The sequence below is a fragment of the Eleutherodactylus coqui genome, chromosome 8 (genome assembly GCF_035609145.1).
Source record: "Eleutherodactylus coqui strain aEleCoq1 chromosome 8, aEleCoq1.hap1, whole genome shotgun sequence".
NCBI lineage: Eukaryota > Metazoa > Chordata > Amphibia > Anura > Eleutherodactylidae > Eleutherodactylus > Eleutherodactylus coqui.
This window is the reverse complement of record NC_089844.1, coordinates 154,595,259-154,612,971: the sequence shown is the minus strand read 5'-3', so window position 1 is coordinate 154,612,971 and position 17,713 is coordinate 154,595,259.

Genomic DNA, 17,713 nt, shown 5'->3' with positions numbered 1-17,713 from the left:
TTCCACAAAACCTCATGCTAACCCTGGCCCTAGATATTGAGAAGGCTTTTGACAGCCTCTTGTGGGATTACCTATTTAAAGTACTGGAAAAAGCAGGCATTCAAGGTAACTTCATCACAGCCTTGCGTACACTATATTCGACCCCCTCAGTGGCCCTCGTGGCCCCAATAGCTCTAAAGACTATCTTTTGGGACAGAAAGTGGAAAGCTACAAATATTCGTCAGCCGGCCCCATTAACCTATCACCAGTTCCTAATATGGAGAAGAAATAGATTTAAGTACACCCTGATCTCAAAAACTTCACCGCTGCTACCAGTAATCCCCAATCAAACTTTCCCCTTAAGCTTGCGAGAAGAAAACTACCAATGGTGGAAAACTAACCACCTCACATCGGTTCACCAGTTTATGTCATGTGGCAAACTCCTTTCCCCCAACAACTGATTGATAAACACAAGATTCCAGACCACCTATGGCTTGAACTGAAACAAATCTACAGTTTTCTCCGCTCATTGATAGGTCCCACTGACCCTCCAATGGTCCCACGCATTCGAAGGAACATGCCTATGGGCCCCACTCCAATCAGGAGTAATATCGCTACTCTACGCAAACATGAACAAGCCTATAAGGGAGACTAAACTACCCTACATGCTACACTGGGAGTCGGACCTTGGCATCTCCCTGTCACTACCACGATGGCAACACTGTTGCACCTTTATCACAAAGGGTAGTCACCAAGTAACCCTCGCAGAATCCTCGATTAAAATCCTACACTGATCATACATAGTACCTGTAATAAAACATAAATACTCCCCATCGGCCTCCCCGAACTGCTTTAGGGGCTGCAACAACCTGGGCACAATAACTCACATTTGGTGGACCTGCCCACGAGTGGCAAAGCTATGGAGAGAAGTATCCAAACTTATGTCTAGGATCCTGGATAAGGTATTCTGCCCGGTAGCATCTGTCTGTCTACTAGCTGACAAGCCTTTAGGCTATAACAACCAACAACATAAACTGTCACAACAGATATGTATGGCAACTAGAATCTACATTGCATCCCAATGGCTGAAACCCACTCTGTCTCTAGACCCAATTACCGCTAGGGTATCAAGAATGATGCTCGACGTGAAATTAACAGCCATGAGAGATGATAACATGGAACTATTTCTAAAGACATGGAGACCCTGGGCGGAATACCTAGAAATACCAGGCCTGGCCAGACCTCTTAGTGCATAGGAGCAAAGTATGCAGGGAATGGGTTACCCCACTGTCTAAAGGCAAAGGCGACGAATAAAAAAAAAAAAAACATAAAAAACATTTGATTTGGTGGGGGGAGAGGGGGAAAGACTGTGAAGAGAGATCAACCAAAACCAAGAGCAAGGAAACATACTTAACCAATAGGTTAAAGACACACTAAAGCATACGGTACGGCAGACAAGAGGGTAGGAGGTGGGGGAGGAGGAGGGGAGGGAAAGAAAGAAAGGGGAAGGGGGGAGGAAAGACAGCACACAAATAAAGCAAACTTACAAAGATGATCAACCAGTGGGGAATTTCAAATGTTTATTTTGTACTTTAACTGCTTTTCTATTATATGCAAATGTTTTCATACTTTGTTATACAGTAGAGATTAGATAATCCTTAAATCTTTTCAAAGATAAGCTCAGTATTTGTACATTCCAGGTTTACAAGACCCCCTGCGTGGGGACCTGTTAGATTAAACAATATTATCAAACTGAAAACTTAATAAAATACTTTGAAATTTAAAAAAAAATGCGACATGCTCTATTTTTCTACACATTTGCAAACCAAAGGCCCAATAGGAGAATTAATTAGACTGCACAGCATGTTAAATTATGGCACGTGAATGGTCCTGACAGAGCAAATAGTACGATAAAAATTGCTAGTATGCACAATAGCCTCCTGACATGCAACCCGATTTGCATAAGTGAGTGCATGAAATGAATCCTTTGCTGACCACTGAAGCTCTAGATAGAAAATTGTTTCCACACCACTGAAAAATCTGGACAAAACATATAGTGATTCTCCATCAATTCTCCATCATAAATGACAGTCAGACAATTATCACTCAAAGCTATCTGATTTAGGCCTGTTTCACATGGGTGACAAATAGAGATGAGCGAGCATACTCGCTAAGGATAATTACTCGATCAAGCATTGTCCTTAGCAAGTACCTGCCCGCTCGGAGGAAAAGATTCGGGTGCCGGTGGTGGAGAGCGGTGAATTGCAGGAGTGAGCAGGGGTGAGCGGAGGAAAGAGGGAGAGAGAGATCTCCCCTTGGTTCCCCCCCGTTCTCCCCCGCCGCTCCCCGCCCTCTGCCGGCACCCAAATATTTTCTTCCGAGTGGGCAGATACTCACTAAGGACAATGCTCGCTCGAGTAATTGCCCTTAGCGAGTATGCTCGCTCATCTCTAGTGACAAATGAATGGCTGTGATTGGCTCACCGAGCGCTGGCTTTGATTGGCTGAGTACCACGGTGCTCAGCCAATCAGTGGCAGTGCCTCCTGGAAGCAGGGATTTCCCAATTCCTGGCCAGTAGACATTCCTGATGACCAGTGCCGGGACTGGGAAGAAAATGCAGCGGAGCCGGACAAGTGCTTCTTAGGTGATGTATTTGTTTTTTTCTGCAGCTAGAGCTTGTTTTCGAGATATGGCTTATATTGCAAGCTCACCCCCCAACATCATTGCACATGGTGCTACAAAGTCACGCAACTTTGTAGCACCACTTGCGACTACGTAGCACCACAAAATTGCTGTATCCCCGTGAGAAAACACAGTGATATCACATGGACCACTATGAAACAGGCCTTAACCAGTTTTCCTATTTTTATGAATAGAACCTTATAAGCATTCCATAAAAGAATGTGCTTGCCAAATAGCAGTTTTTTCTAGAAACACATGGCCTTCTAAATGGCGTTATCATGCTCTAAAGTACTTTTTGGTACAAGATGCAAAATAGCTATCACAGTAGTCTAAATAAGTAAGCCACAAAATGTACCCTTTAAAATGATAGTTTTCTAAAATGCCTCCCCGCAGTTAGTGTAACTTTTTCTAGATTTTTATGAACAATAAAGGATTGAAAATTCTAACAAGTATTATTATTAGAGATGAGTGAGCGTACTCGTTTAGGGCGTTTTTGCACTCGAGCACCGCTTTTTCCGAGTAACTGACTACTCGGACGAAAAGATTCGGGGGGTGCCGGTAGTGAGCGGGGAGTTGCAGAGGGGAGTGGGGGGGGGGGGGGAGAGTGCCTCCCTGTTTCCCACTGCTACCCCCTGCTCCAACACACCGCCCCCGCCCCCCGGCGCCCCCCGAATCTTTTCGTCCGAGTAGTCAGTTACTCGGAAAAAGCGGTGCTCGAGTGCATAAACGCCCTAAACGAGTAGGTTTGCTCATCTCTAATTATTATATCATGGTCAAAATACTTCACCTAATACATTTCCATGGATGTATGTGTCTAAATTCACTTTTTAAATATAAAACACATTCTCCTCACTAACCCCAGCAATGCAGATTGTACATTGGAGTTCTGTAGACTATATATGATGGGATTTATCATAGGGATAATACTTGTATATATTATATTGACAACAGACTCCTGAATTTCAGAGTTAGATGGTATTAAATTGCCTACTAAGGCTGTCCCATAATAAATAGAGATGACAGTGACATGGGAGGAGCAGGTGGAGAAGGCCTTTTTTCTGCTTTCTTTTGACTTCATGTTGAAGATGACAGAGAAAATTTTAACATAAGAAATTAGAATGCATAACAATGGAAAAACAGCTAATATCAAAACTTCTAAACCTGTTACTATAAAAAAAATGTTTGTGCTTGCACAAGTTGTCTTTGTTAGTGACTTAGCATCACAGAAGAACTGGTGGATGATGTTGGAGTGACAGGAAGACTTGTATAAAGCTGTTGTTATATATAAAAGGGAGTTCAAAAAAGCAGCTGCCCAAATCCCAAAAGTTATCAGGGTGCAATTTCTTTGACTCAAAATAATATGATAATGTAAGGGGATGCAGATAGCAACATATCGATCATAAGCCATAATGAATAGAAGAATGTCCTCTGCTGTACCCACTGTGGCGAAAAAGTACAACTGAGTATAACATTGTGAGAAGGGAACAATATGATCTCCAGATAATAACATGTGCAGTAATTTAGGAACCGTGACCGATGTATAACATATATCTACAATGGACAAATTACTGATAAAGATATACATTGGTTTATGCAATTGAACTTCCAGACATATGACTGTGATTATGGAAGAATTAACAAGAATGCCGACCAAATATATCAAGGAAAAGAAAGCAGCAATTAATGATTTATTCTGTATCCCTCCATAAAATGGCAAAAGGTAAAAATATTTAATTGAAGTCTCATTCTTCATAAACATTTTCTTTGCATTCTTAAAAAAAATAATAGTATAATAAATTACAGATTTTAGCACATAATAAGATAAATATTACAAGTAGAAGACACTTGAAAAGTGAGCACGTAAAATCTAATCTAGTTATTTTGGTAATCTGAGAAGCATAGAATTATTGGCTGCTTGTATAATCTTGTGACAGTATGTGGCAGATGAGGTGTTTTTTCTTAAACATGTGCTTACACAGACAATGCCGATTTGTTGCGTGATTTTCTAAATCTATCTGTGGTATAAACTTAGCTAAAATTTACCAAGGAAATTATGATTCCGTTCACATATCTGCGTTTGTCAATGGGTATCATGGCTATGTTATTTTCAAAGCCGAGAATATATTTTTTAATAGCAGTTTTGGCCGTATCCCTTTGCGATCCCTTGGAGGGCTGTATTTTTGAAAGTTTAGAATGACAAAATATGTATATACACTATTAACCCATTTGTAAGTCAACTGTATTATTTCCTTTTGACGCTCCATATTTATGTAATTGGATTCAGTTTGGCATGGGGTCATGATCTTTTGATCCCTGTATGACATCCCTCTGTCATGTGAAAGTTAGTTGGACTGGTTTATGGAATGGAGTGAGTATGTGTATGCAGCAAATGGATTATTCCGTCAGGGTTATGTATTAGTGTGTCTGCATGTGATATGCTTCTTCTTAGTTATATTTTACTATATATGTAGATGTTTGTTTGAGTGCGCAGAAATAGCACTTCTAAAAGAACCAGTAGGTTCTCATAGAAGCGCTCACATGAGAGAATGTACGTGGACGAAACGGCGCACACCTAACAAAGATAGGACATGCTGCAGGTCACATGTAGTTCTGCAGTGTGCACTAAACATAAGCCCTGTCCTATCTTTGGTGCACAATATTCAGGAGTTTCCACGGACTCCTATGGGAGCAGAAGCTTATGGAAACTCCTGTATAGGGAACAGATTCCCAGCCAGTTACAATAAGACATTCAAAATGTGCTGCCCAGAAGCACATTTTGAATGTCCCACTATAAACTCCTGTTAGTACCTGGAGGAATGAGGGGACTCCCTGAGGTTTCTCTTAATCCCTGTGGGGACTAACAGGAATTTACAATGGGACATTTAAAATGTGCTTCTGGGCAGTAACTTTTAAAGGACCAGCTGTAAGTAGAGGGGTATTCCTCCTGCCCCCTGCTGGGCAATTCTCCAGCAGCAGGGGCAGTAGTGGACTCCCTCCACCTCTCTCCCCAACGGATTTCCCTATACTGGGGATAGAGGGGGGGGGGGCAGGGTTATAGGGCTTTTCACGAGGGCTTCCCCTGAGAGTGTGGGAGGAGGGGGCATCACTAGAGGAATCTGCCCTCTAGCCCAACCAGTCTAGCCCCACCCCCTCTATCTTTGCTATGGGGGATCTCTGTGAAACCCCTACAGCCCAGGCCCTTTCTCTAGCCCTGCCCACTTTCTCTGTGCTATGGGGATATCCTTTGGGGATCCCCGGAGCAGGGAGATAGAGAGCCATGCTGTGGGTTAATCGCCCATAGCAAAAAAGGGTGCAGAGCTATGGAGGGTTAACCCATAGCAGGGACAGACAGAGTGGGGCCATGGGTAAATCCCCTGTAGCCCTGCTCTCTTTGTCCCTGCTATGGGGAAACCCCGAAGCCCTGCGGGGCTTCTTCTCTCTCTCCCCATAAAGCAGCTGTGCTTTTTCAAGGGCAGATGCTCCAGTTAATAAACGATTTTCATGCGTATGAAGCTCGGGTTTTCTGCACTTGAAACATTGCCTGTTCAAGCAATTTTAACACATGCCAGTTGAACTTTTTTTGCACAAAAAAAGGTTGTGTGACTGAGGCCCTATGAAGATTTAACTAGCCATCACTAAGAATGCTTAAGTGCATTTGAAAAGTGTTGGAACTTCTCTCATATCCTTGTCAATATGTGAACTTTATCATTCTTTTAGATATAATATTAGATATAATGCTAAATTAACATTCATTGAATGACAGTTGAGTGCTACCTGTAATTGTTCACAGCACTCAGCCAATCACAGGCAGTGCTTGGTCATTCATTGAATTCTATGAATGGCAAGGTGCTGCCTGTGATTAGCTAAGTGCTGTGACCATTCACAGGCAGCACTCAGCTGTCATTCAATGAATGGATGAGAGCTGCCTGTGATTGGCTAAGCGCTCAGCCAATCATATACAGCCCTTTCAGCAGATGGGGATTTTAAATCCCTGCCTGCTGAAAGAGCTTGCAGGGAAAAGACAGGCTTGATGCGCCTGAGTCCCGGAAGCTGAAGAGAGGTGAATATATATTTTTTTTTCATTTTTAACACATTCTAGGGATGATTTTCAGGGAAGGGTTTATTTCTAAAAAGCCCTTCCCCAAAAATCCCTACAGTGTTTGCCAGCAGACCATTGCTTTCAATGGGACTGCAGAAGTGCCACTCCCATTGAAAGCAAAGTGAGAACATCGTAATCCTCTGCCACAGCTGTGACAGCTATGACAGCTGTGGCAGGGGATTATTTACTCCCTGCAGGGATTAAGAAATCCTCTGCCACAGCTTTCACAGCTGTGGCGGGGGATTCTTTACTCCCCTTGGGGAATCCCCTTGTCACTGAACACTGTGACAGTGCTGTCACAGTGTTCACTGACAAGGGGACTTCCCTCTGGGGAATATTGACATGCACCATGGACCTATGGTGCACACATGTCCTATGTTTTGCAGTTACATGCGTTTGCACGCTTGTAAAGCACAGACATGTGAACACACCATAGGGAACCAATGTTTCCAATAGGAGCACGTTTTTGTGTGCACAACTGTACACACATAAACACACTCGTGTGAAGGCACCCGCAAAGGGATATTTTTACAAAGCAAATCTTAGGGCTCTTTCACACTTGCTTTTTTCTTGTGCATTTTTTTCACGTGATATCGCTGCATTTTTACACGTGAATGTCAATGGCACTTTCTAATTAGGCAGTTTATTATGAGCGTATAAGACTAATATAGAAATCCTAGCCACAACTATTATCAGCTAGTAAGCTTGCTTTAAGATGATAAATCCACCTGGCTAGATCAATAAAAAGCGGAACGAGACAGGGTGCGTTCACACGAGCGTGTTTTTGTGCGTACTTAGGTGCGTACGTACGTCCGCACCTAGGTACGAGCAAAAACACGCATGAACACAGTTGCATGCTTGTTGTCAATGGAGCCGCGGCTGCTGCCGGCGGCTATATTGAAGACAATGCTCTGCCGGACCCCTGCATTCTTTTTCAGGGAAGGGCTTTACATGCACGCATGTCCTATCTTTGCAGGCACACACCTGAAAAGTACAGACATGTGCACACACCATAGGCAATGCATTGTTGCAGCAAGAAGCATGTTTTTGTGTGTGCGTATGTACGCACAAAAACGCGCTCGTGTGAACGTACTCTTAAGTGACAGGAACACGCCCTCAGTCACTTAATATTAGGCTTTTAATGTACATCGTCACTGAGATGCACACAGGGCCAGTGCATTATGCCTCATTATATATTTATTGGCATGTTGCAATGAGTTTTTCCTAAGTCCCGGCAAGTTGACACACAATAATAGCTTCCAACAATACCAGTATCAGACTGAGTATATAATGCCCCGTCAGCTATACAATAAGAGTCACTATTCATCTTAATGCTCTTTATGCATCATTTTTGTATCTGCTAGCTGGCAATTACAAGAATACAATAATACAAAATATTTAAATAACACGATTTAAAAGAGCTTAGTTGACTTCCTGATAATCTGTTTAATCTACGGTGAAAAGCATTGAAGTTCATTAAAATAAGCAATAGAGATGAGCGAGCACCAAAATGCTCGGGTGCTCGTTGCTGAAGTCGAACTTTCCGTAATGTTTGAGAGCTCGTTTTGAGTAATAAACCCCATTGAAGTCAATGGGTGACTCGGCATTTTTTTGAGGGACCTATACTCCGCATAGGTGATGACTTGTCAAACACCAGAAAACATCAGAAAGTCATGGAAACACCACAGAAATGGATAGGGAAGGGCAGAGGCAGCATGCATGGCTGCATATGAGGCTCCCAGGTCCCACAATTAAGCCAAAATGGGGGCAAGAGTCTGGCGTCACCCCCTCTAACAATTTACTTCGGACAAACCCTCATTAGCAAGGCATACACACTGGCACATCTTAGCTAAGCACCACACTACCTGCCACCAAGGACAATCACTGCCTGCGGGTGACACCGCAGCCTCTTCTACTGGGTTACATGCTGGCATTGCTGTCCAACCCCCCCACCCCCCGCACGACCCTGCATGCATCCACAGCGAACACAAAAGTTTCCCTGCGCAGCGTTCAGCTGCCCTCATGCCACACGCTCGCTTCATAGCCACACCACCCTCATGTCTATTTATAAGTGCGTACAGGATGAGGAGGAACCGGAGGTACATACTGCAGAGGGTTGGCAGGGCCAGGCAGCGACCCTCTTTGAAAGTGTGGGCGATAGCCCACAATGCTGTTGAGAATTGATTATAAATTTACATACGGTCATCATTCCAATCCCGTGCCACCTCCGTCACAAAATTGTCAGGAGCCGCAAACCTGGGCATAAACGGGACACAGGTGCCAGCACTTCTACACATCTCCACAATGCAGCAATACTCTGTGTGGGAAGCACTTGAGCGGGCCCAGGGTCATGCTTGGTCCCAGCCTCCACCTTGTGTGATCCAAGGTGCCGCGAGTTACATAGCAATGGGAAATGCATGTGTCCCCACACAATTCATTCTGTGTAGGTGTCAGATAGCTCAACATCGAAATGGGAAGTCTTTGAGTTCCTTTGGCTCGCCTATGCTGTCGGTGCACAAAGATGGTATTACACAGGAAGAAATCAGAGTGCCTAAACATGGCAGAGTTTCACACCGCCAAGGACCTCGGCCCACATTTCTACCCTAGTCAGTCAGTGTATTTGTGCCAGACAGGTAAAACACCGCTATGGCAAGTCTTTGTGCACCCACAGCATAGGTGAGCCCAAGGAACTTAAAGATGGTATTACACATAGAGAAATCAGAGCGCCCAAAAATGGCAGAGTTTCACCCTGCCAAGGACCTCGGCCCACATTTCTACCCTAGTCAGTCAGTGTATTTGTACCAGACAGGTAAAACACCGCAACGGGAAGTCTTTGTGCACCCACAGCATAGGCGAGCCCCTGAATCCCAAGGAGAGTATTATACATAAAGAAATCACAGTGCCCAAACATGGCAGTTTTACCCTGCCAAGGACCTCAGCCTCGGCTCACACCCTCATTAATTGTGGGCATAAAGCAGACTTGGATGCTGGTGCAGCTGTGAACTTCTCATTAATGCTCCTTTTGTTTGGCCCAAACCACTGTCTCAGATAACTGTGGTAACACGAGAGAAAATACATGTTGCCCAGCGCTGATCTCCAGACCCCAAGCAGGAGGAGGAGGTGGCATAATAAGGGCAAAAACCCATGTCAGAGGTAGGACTCGCAATACTCTGTGTGGGAAGTACGGTCACTGCCTCCACCTTGTGTGACCCAAGGTGCCGTGGGTTAAATAGCTATGGGAAATCCATGGGTCCCCACACACTTCATTCTGTGTAGGTGTCAGATAACTCAACACCACAATGGGAAGTCTTTGAGTTCTTTAGGCTGGCCTATGCTGTGGGTGCACAAAGATGGTATTACACAGGAAGAAATCAAAGTGCCCAAACATGGCAGAGTTTCACCCCGCCAACGACCTCGGCCTTGGCCTACATTTCTGCCCAAGTTAGTCAGTGTATTTGTGCCAGATACGTAAAACACCGCGATGGGAAGTCTTTTTCTCACCCACAGCATTTTCAGACCCCAGTAACATTTCTGTAGCAAGAGTATAGGCTGACCCCAGTAACATTTTTTAAAGCAAGAGTATAGGCGGACACCAGTAACATTTCTGCAGCAAAAGAATAGGCGAACCCCTCAGACATTCCGGAAGTAGAAACTGCATAGGCGAACCCCAATAACATTTCTGTAGCAAACATATAGGCAGACCCCTGTAACATTTCTGTAGCAAGAGTATAGGCGGACCCCTGTAACATTTCTATAGCAAAAGTATAGGCGAATCCCTACACCATTCAGTAGAAACTGCATAGGCTGACCCCAGTAACATTTCTGCAGCAAAAGTATAGGCAGACCCCTGTAAGATTTCTGTAGCAAGAGTATAGGTGGACCCCACTAACATTTCTGTAGCAAAAGTATAGGCTGACCCATGTGACATTTCTGTAGCAAGAGTATAGGCGGACCCCATTAACATTTCTTTAGCAAAAGTATAGGCTGACCCATGTAACATTTCTGCAGCAAAAGTATAGGCAGACCCCTGTAAGATTTCTGTAGCAAGAGTATAGGTGGACCCCACTAACATTTCTGTAGCAAAAGTATAGGCTGACCCATGTGACATTTCTGTAGCAAGAGTATAGGCGGACCCCATTAACATTTCTTTAGCAAAAGTATAGGCTGACCCATGTAACATTTCTGTAGCAAAAGTATAGGCAGACCCCTGTAACATTTCTGTAGCAAGAGTGTAACATAGTAACATAGTATGTAAGGCCGAATGAAGACATTGTCCATCTAGTCCAGCCTGTCTATCCTACTGTGTTGATCCAGAGGAAGGCAAAAAACCCCAAGGCCAGAAGTCAATTAGCCCTTTTGGGGAAAAAATTCCTTCCCGACTCCCTAATGGCAATCAGACTGTTCCCTGGATCAACCCCTAATAGTTCCTACCTGCCTATATACCAGGATTGACACTTAACCTAAAATTTATATCCTGTAATATCCTTCTCCAGAAAGACATCAAGTCCCCTTTTAAACTCCTCTATGCATTTTGCCATCACCACTTCCTCCGGTAGAGAGTTCCACAGTCTAACTGCTCTTACAGTAAAGAACCCCTTTCTGTGTTGGTGATGAAACCTACTTTCCTCTAATCGTAGCGGATGTCCTCTTGTTACCGTCGTGGTCCTGGGTGTAAACAGATCACGGGAGAGATCCATGTGTTGTCCCCTCATGTACTTATACATGGTTATTTGGTCGCCTCTTAACCTTCTTTTTTCTAGAGTAAATAGTCCCAATTTGGACAGCCTCTCTGGGTATTCCAGTCCCGTCATTCCATGTATTAGTTTAGTCGCTCTTCTTTGAACCCCCTCAAGCACTGTGACATCTTTCCTGAGCACCGGTGTCCAGAATTGTACGCAGTATTCCATGTGAGGTCTGACAAGTGCCTTATATAATGGAAGGATAATGTTCTCGTCCTTCGCCCCTATACCTCTTTTGATGCACCCCAAGACTTTATTTGCCTTTGCAGCGGCTGACTGGCATTGGTTACTCCAGTTTAGTCTATTATCCACTAATACCCCCAGATCCTTTTCCATATCACTTTTCCCTAGTGGTACCCCATTAAGTGAATATTTGTGACATCCGTTCCTCTTGCCCATGTGCATAGTCTTACATTTTTCAACATTGAACTTCATTTGCCATTTTTCTGCCCAAGCCCCCAGCTTATCCAGGTCCGTTTGTAGCCGCACATTGTCCTCCGTTGCATTAATTATATTGTATAATTTTGTGTCATCTGCAAATATTGATATTTTGCTGTGCAGCCCCTCTATCAGGTCATTAATAAATATGTTGAACAGAGTGGGGCCTAATACTGAACCCTGTGGCACCCCGCTAGCGACTGTGGTCCAATCAGAGTACGAACCATTTATTACCACCCTCTGCTTTCTATCGTTGAGCCAATTTTTTACCCACTTACACACGTTTTCGCCCAGTCCGAGCTGCCTCATTTTGTATATTAGCCTATTATGTGGCACGGTGTCAAAGGCTTTAGAGAAGTCCAGATATACAAGATCAATAGATTCTCCCTGGTCCAGCTTAGAGCTTACTTCATCGTAGAAACTGATCAGATTTGTCTGACATGAGCGACCCTTCATGAATCCTTGCTGGTGAGGAGTTATTCCCTTAATCTCCTTGAGGTACTCATCGATGGCGTCTCTCAGAATCCCCTCGAAAATTGTTCCCGTTACTGAAGTGAGACTTACTGGCCTGTAGTTACCAGGCTCACTTTTGCTCCCTTTTTTGTAAATTGGAACCACGTTGGCAATGCGCCAGTCCAATGGTACTACTCCGGTCTTGATAGTGTCTAGAAATATTAGGTATAGCGGCCTAGCTATCTCGTCACTTAGTTCCTTTAGTATCCTTGGGTGTAATCCATCTGGGCCCGGTGATTTATCAATTTTAGTTTTCTTTAGACGCTTCCGCACCTCCTCCTGCGTTAGGTATGAGATATTTTGTGAGGGGTTCGTTTTATTCCCCTGCATCTCTTGTGGCATTTCCTTTTCTTTGGTGAACACACTTGAGAAGAAACTGTTTATTAGATTTGCTTTCCCTTCGTCATCATCAATGATTTCTCCTGCATTGTTTTTTAAAGGGCCAGCGCTCTCCCTGCAAATCCTTTTGCTGTTTATGTAGTTGAAAAATAGCTTCGGGTTGTTTCTGCTCTCTTTTGCGATCCGTCTTTCTGCTTCCTCCTTGGCAGTTTTAATCGTATCTTTGCATATTTTGTTTTTTTCCCTGTATGATTTTAGCGCTTCTTCGCTGCCTTGTTGCTTTAGTAGTTTGAACGCTTTCTTCTTTTCGTTTATTGCCCCTCGTACCGTCTTGTCGAACCACATTGGTTTCCTTTTAGCTGAGTTTCTTTTATTTTTAAAGGGAATGAACTGCTCACATGAGGCGATTAGGATCCTTTTGAACTTTTCCCATTTTTCCTCCGTACTGATATTTTTGAGGATGTTGTCCCAATTAATGTTACCGATAGTAGTTCTAAGCTCATCAAATTTTGCTTTACTAAAGTTTAGTTTCTTTGTCACTCCCTGATAAGGCTTCCTATTGATTGACAGCTGGAAGTTGATTATATTGTGGTCGCTGTTCCCCAAGTGCCCCTCAACCTGCACCCCCTTTATACGTTCCAGTTTGTTAGTTAGCACTAGGTCCAGAATGGCTCTCCCTCTTGTTGGTTCCTGCACAAGTTGGTTCAGGTAATTGTCTTTAATTACTCTCAAGAACTTATCACCCCTGTGAGATTTGCAGGTTTCGTTCTCCCATGTTATATCTGGGTAATTAAAGTCCCCCATGATAATTACTTCGTTTCGTTTTGACACCTCTTCTATCTGCCTTAGTAGTAAGTCTTCAGTTATTCTGTTGCTTTTGGTGGTCGATAGAAGACCCCTATCAGGATTTTGTTATTTTTTCCTCCCTGTATTTCTACCCACAGAGATTCCACCTGTTCGTCTCCTACCCCTATATCCTCCCGTAGCCTCGGCTTCAAGTTCGATTTGACGTACAGACATACCCCTCCCCCTTTCTGGTTCCTTCGGTCTCTTCTGAAGAGATTGTACCCCTGCAAATTCACCGCCCAATCGCACTTATCATCAAGCCATGTTTCAGTAATTCCGACCATATCATAACTTTCATCAGTCATTCTTGCTTCAAGCTCGCCCACTTTACCGATCAGACTTCGTGCATTCGTGATCATACAATTTATTTCATTTTTTTTGTTTTTTAAATTTGTTTTGTTGCTATTCGTACTTATGGCTGATCTATCAGTTCTAACTGTACTAACCGCACCCCCTGCTCGTCCCCCATTCCCTTTGCTTGGACCCAGATCGCTAATTACACTGGCTACCCCACTATTTCTCATTTTACCCTCCCCCCCAGTCCCTAGTTTAAACACTCCTCCAGCCTTCTAGCCATCTTTTCCCCCAGCACAGCTGCACCCTCCCCATTTAGATGCAGCCCGTCCCTACGGTAGAGCCTGTAGCCGACCGCAAAGTCAGCCCAGTTCTCCAGGAACCCAAATCCCTCCTTCCTGCACCAACTCCGGAGCCACTTGTTTACCTCCCTAAGGTCCTGCTGCCTTTCTAGTGTGGCTTTAGGTACAGGTAGTATTTCCGAGAAAACTACCCTGGAGGTCCGCGCCCTGAGCTTGGACCCTAAGTCCCTGAAATCATTTTTGAGGGCCCTCCATTGACCTCTAACTTGTTCATTGGTGCCAACGTGCACCATGACTGCTGGATCCTCACCAGCCCCTCCCAGTAATCTGTCAATCCGATCCGCGATGTGTCGAACTCGAGCGCCAGGAAGACAACACACCGTTCGACGATCCCGGTCTTTATGGCAGATTGCCCTCTCTGTCCCCCTAATAATTGAGTCCCCCACCACTAGAACCTGTCTAGCCTGCCCTGCGCTCCCCGTCTCACTGGAGCAGTCATCCCCCTGGCGTTCAGAGGGCGTGTCGTGCTGCAGCGGTGCTGGCTCTGTAATGGCATCCCCCTCATCTGCCAATCGTGCAAACTTGTTGGGTTGTGCCAGTTCAGGACTAGCCTCCCTGGTTCTCTTCCTTCTATCCCTCCTTCTTTCTGTCACCCAGCTGACTGCCTGCTCCCCCTGCTCTTCCGTACTACCATCCGCCCCCGCCTCTACCCCAGCGAGTGCCTGCTCAGTGAGCACCAAACTCCTTTCCATGATGTCAATGGCTCTCAGTGTTGCCAGTTGCCCATTTAGATCCAGAATTTGGGCTTCTAAATTTGCAACGTGCATGCATCTTGCGCAACAGTATGCACCCTCGATCGGCTGATCAAGGACCGCATACATTGCACAAGTAGCACACTGGATGACATTGCCAGGCATGGAGCTCATCCTAATGGGGATCTACAATTTATTTGTGGAAGTAGTGAAGATAGACTTGCTCACACTCCGCTCACACGCTGCCGCAACCGCTGACCCGCTGCCGCAACCGCTGACCCGCTGCCGCAACCGCTGACCCGCTGCCGCAACCGCTGTCCCGCTGCCGCAACCGCTGACCCGCTGCCGCAACCGTTGACCCGCTGCCGCAACCCCTCACCCGCTGCCGCAACCCCTCACCCGCTGCCGCAACCCCTCAACCGCTGCTGCAACCCCTCACCCGCTGCCTCTCTCGCGCAACCTCTTACCCGCTGACACTTATGCGCAAGCAGTCAAAAAATTTTTTATTTTTATTTTTATTTTTTTTTCCCCCCTCACAAACACTTAGACCCCCAGACACACACACACACAGAAGACACAACTAACCAGATACACAGAAGACACACAGCTCACAAACACACACAGAGGTAGATACTCAGCTCCTCCGCTCCTCCTGGTGACGTCACCCGCTGTCCCGGCGGCCACTCACTCTGCCCTCCTGTCTCAGCTGCTCCGCTGAACTCCTGGTGGCCTCTTGGCGCCGGCTGCTGCGCTCCGGTCACACTGGTCACTCCTGCCCCCGCACCTGCTTCGGCTGCCGCTGCCCCCGCACCTGCTTCGGCTGCTGAGCTGCTCCGCTGTCCCCTTCAGCTCCCCGCTCGCTCGTGCCTCCGTCTCGTGCCGCTACTCCTGGCGTCAGGTGGAGTCCATTAACATTTCTGTAGCAAAAGTATAGGCTGACCCATGTAACATTTCTGTAGCAAGAGTATAGGCGAACCCCATTAACATTTCTGTAGCAAAAGTATTGGCAGACCCCTGTAACATATCTGTAGCAGGAGTATAGGCGGACAACAGTAACATTTCTGTAGCAAAAGTATAGGCAGACCCCTGTAATATTTCTGTAGTAAGAGTATAGGCAGACCCCATTAACATTTCTGTAGCAAAAGAATAGGTGAATACCTCACACCATTCAGTAGAAACTGCATAGGCGGACCCAAGTACCATTTCTGTAGCAAAAGTGTAAATGAATCCCTCACACCATTCAGTAGAAACTGCATAGGCAGACTCCTGTAACATTTATGTAGCAAGAGTATAGGCGAACCCAGTAACATTTCTGTAGCAAGAGTATAGGTGAACCACTCAAACCATTCAGTAGAAAAGGTATAGATAGACCCCAGTAATATTTCCGTAGCAAAAGTGTAGGTGAACCACTCAAACCATTCAGTAGAATCTGCATAGGCAGACCCCAGTAACATTTCAGTAGCAAAAGTATTGGCAGACCCCAGTAATATGTCTTTAGCAAAAGTATAAGCATACTCCAGTAACATTTCAGTAGCAAGAGTATAGGCGGACCCTGTAACATTTCTGAAGCAAGAGTATAGGCGAACCCCTCAAGCCATTCACTAGAAAAGGTATAGGTGGACCCCAGTAACATTTCTGTAGCAAAAGTTTAGGCAGACCCCTGCAACATTTCTGTAGCAAGAGTGTAAGCGAACCCCTGAAACATTGGTGTACAAAAAATATAAAATACCCACTTCTTTTTTTTATATATTCCTCAAAATAAGAAACTGTCTACTATAAATTACTGATCACATGGTATTATACTCCATTACAATTTCATACTTTTAGGCCTCAGTCACACAGGCATTTTTATGTGTACATGTTTCTTGTGTTTGCGATCCGCAGATATATAGAACCAATGCTTTTCAATGGCAGGGGTCACATTTCCAATTTTTACATGCGCATGAAATTAATCCCTACAGGATTAAAAACGCCCGTCTGACTGAGCCCTTATAATAATGCATCTCCTAACTGTTGGAGAAACTGTAAACACATAGGGTCACAGTTTTTGGAGCTGCCCATTGCTTTCAATGGGGCCGCCGCTGGCTAGAGCCAGCATTGCGGGATGTGACATACCAGAGAGGATGCCTAACAACAGAGCAGCCAGTAATATACAGTAAGAATATCCTACCGGACGCCTTCCAACATCGGAGCTGTGCAGCCTTCAATCAGAATGTTGGAAGACGTCAGACAGTGGATTGGAAAGAGTTAAAGCCTTGTCTAACAGAATTTTTTCTTTTCTGTAAAAGTGTTAGATTTTCTGTAAAAAAGAGTGACTATATGAGCAAATCTTCATTTTTTTCACTTCTTTTCTGGGGAAAAAACATATGTTACAATCAAATAGCAAATATGCTCTCTCATTAATGGTGGAGTGATAACATGAACTTAAACTCATGTCACTGCTCCCATGTGACAAGAAGAAAAACAGAAGCATCAAAGGACTTTTTACCGCTGCCTTTAGTTGAAGAAAACCACAAGAAAACTGCCAAAATGAAATAATTGCTGCAATTTAAAAAAGAAAAACAGTGTGGGAACCTCTACTGCATAACAATTGTATATTTTGAAAGATTATATGAATAATAAAAAAGTAAATTAAAAGCGAAAATTAACATATAAAATTATATAATGGTGAAAGCTCTAAGGTATATTTGACAACATACTGACTAATTATAATATTGAACAGTAAAGTTA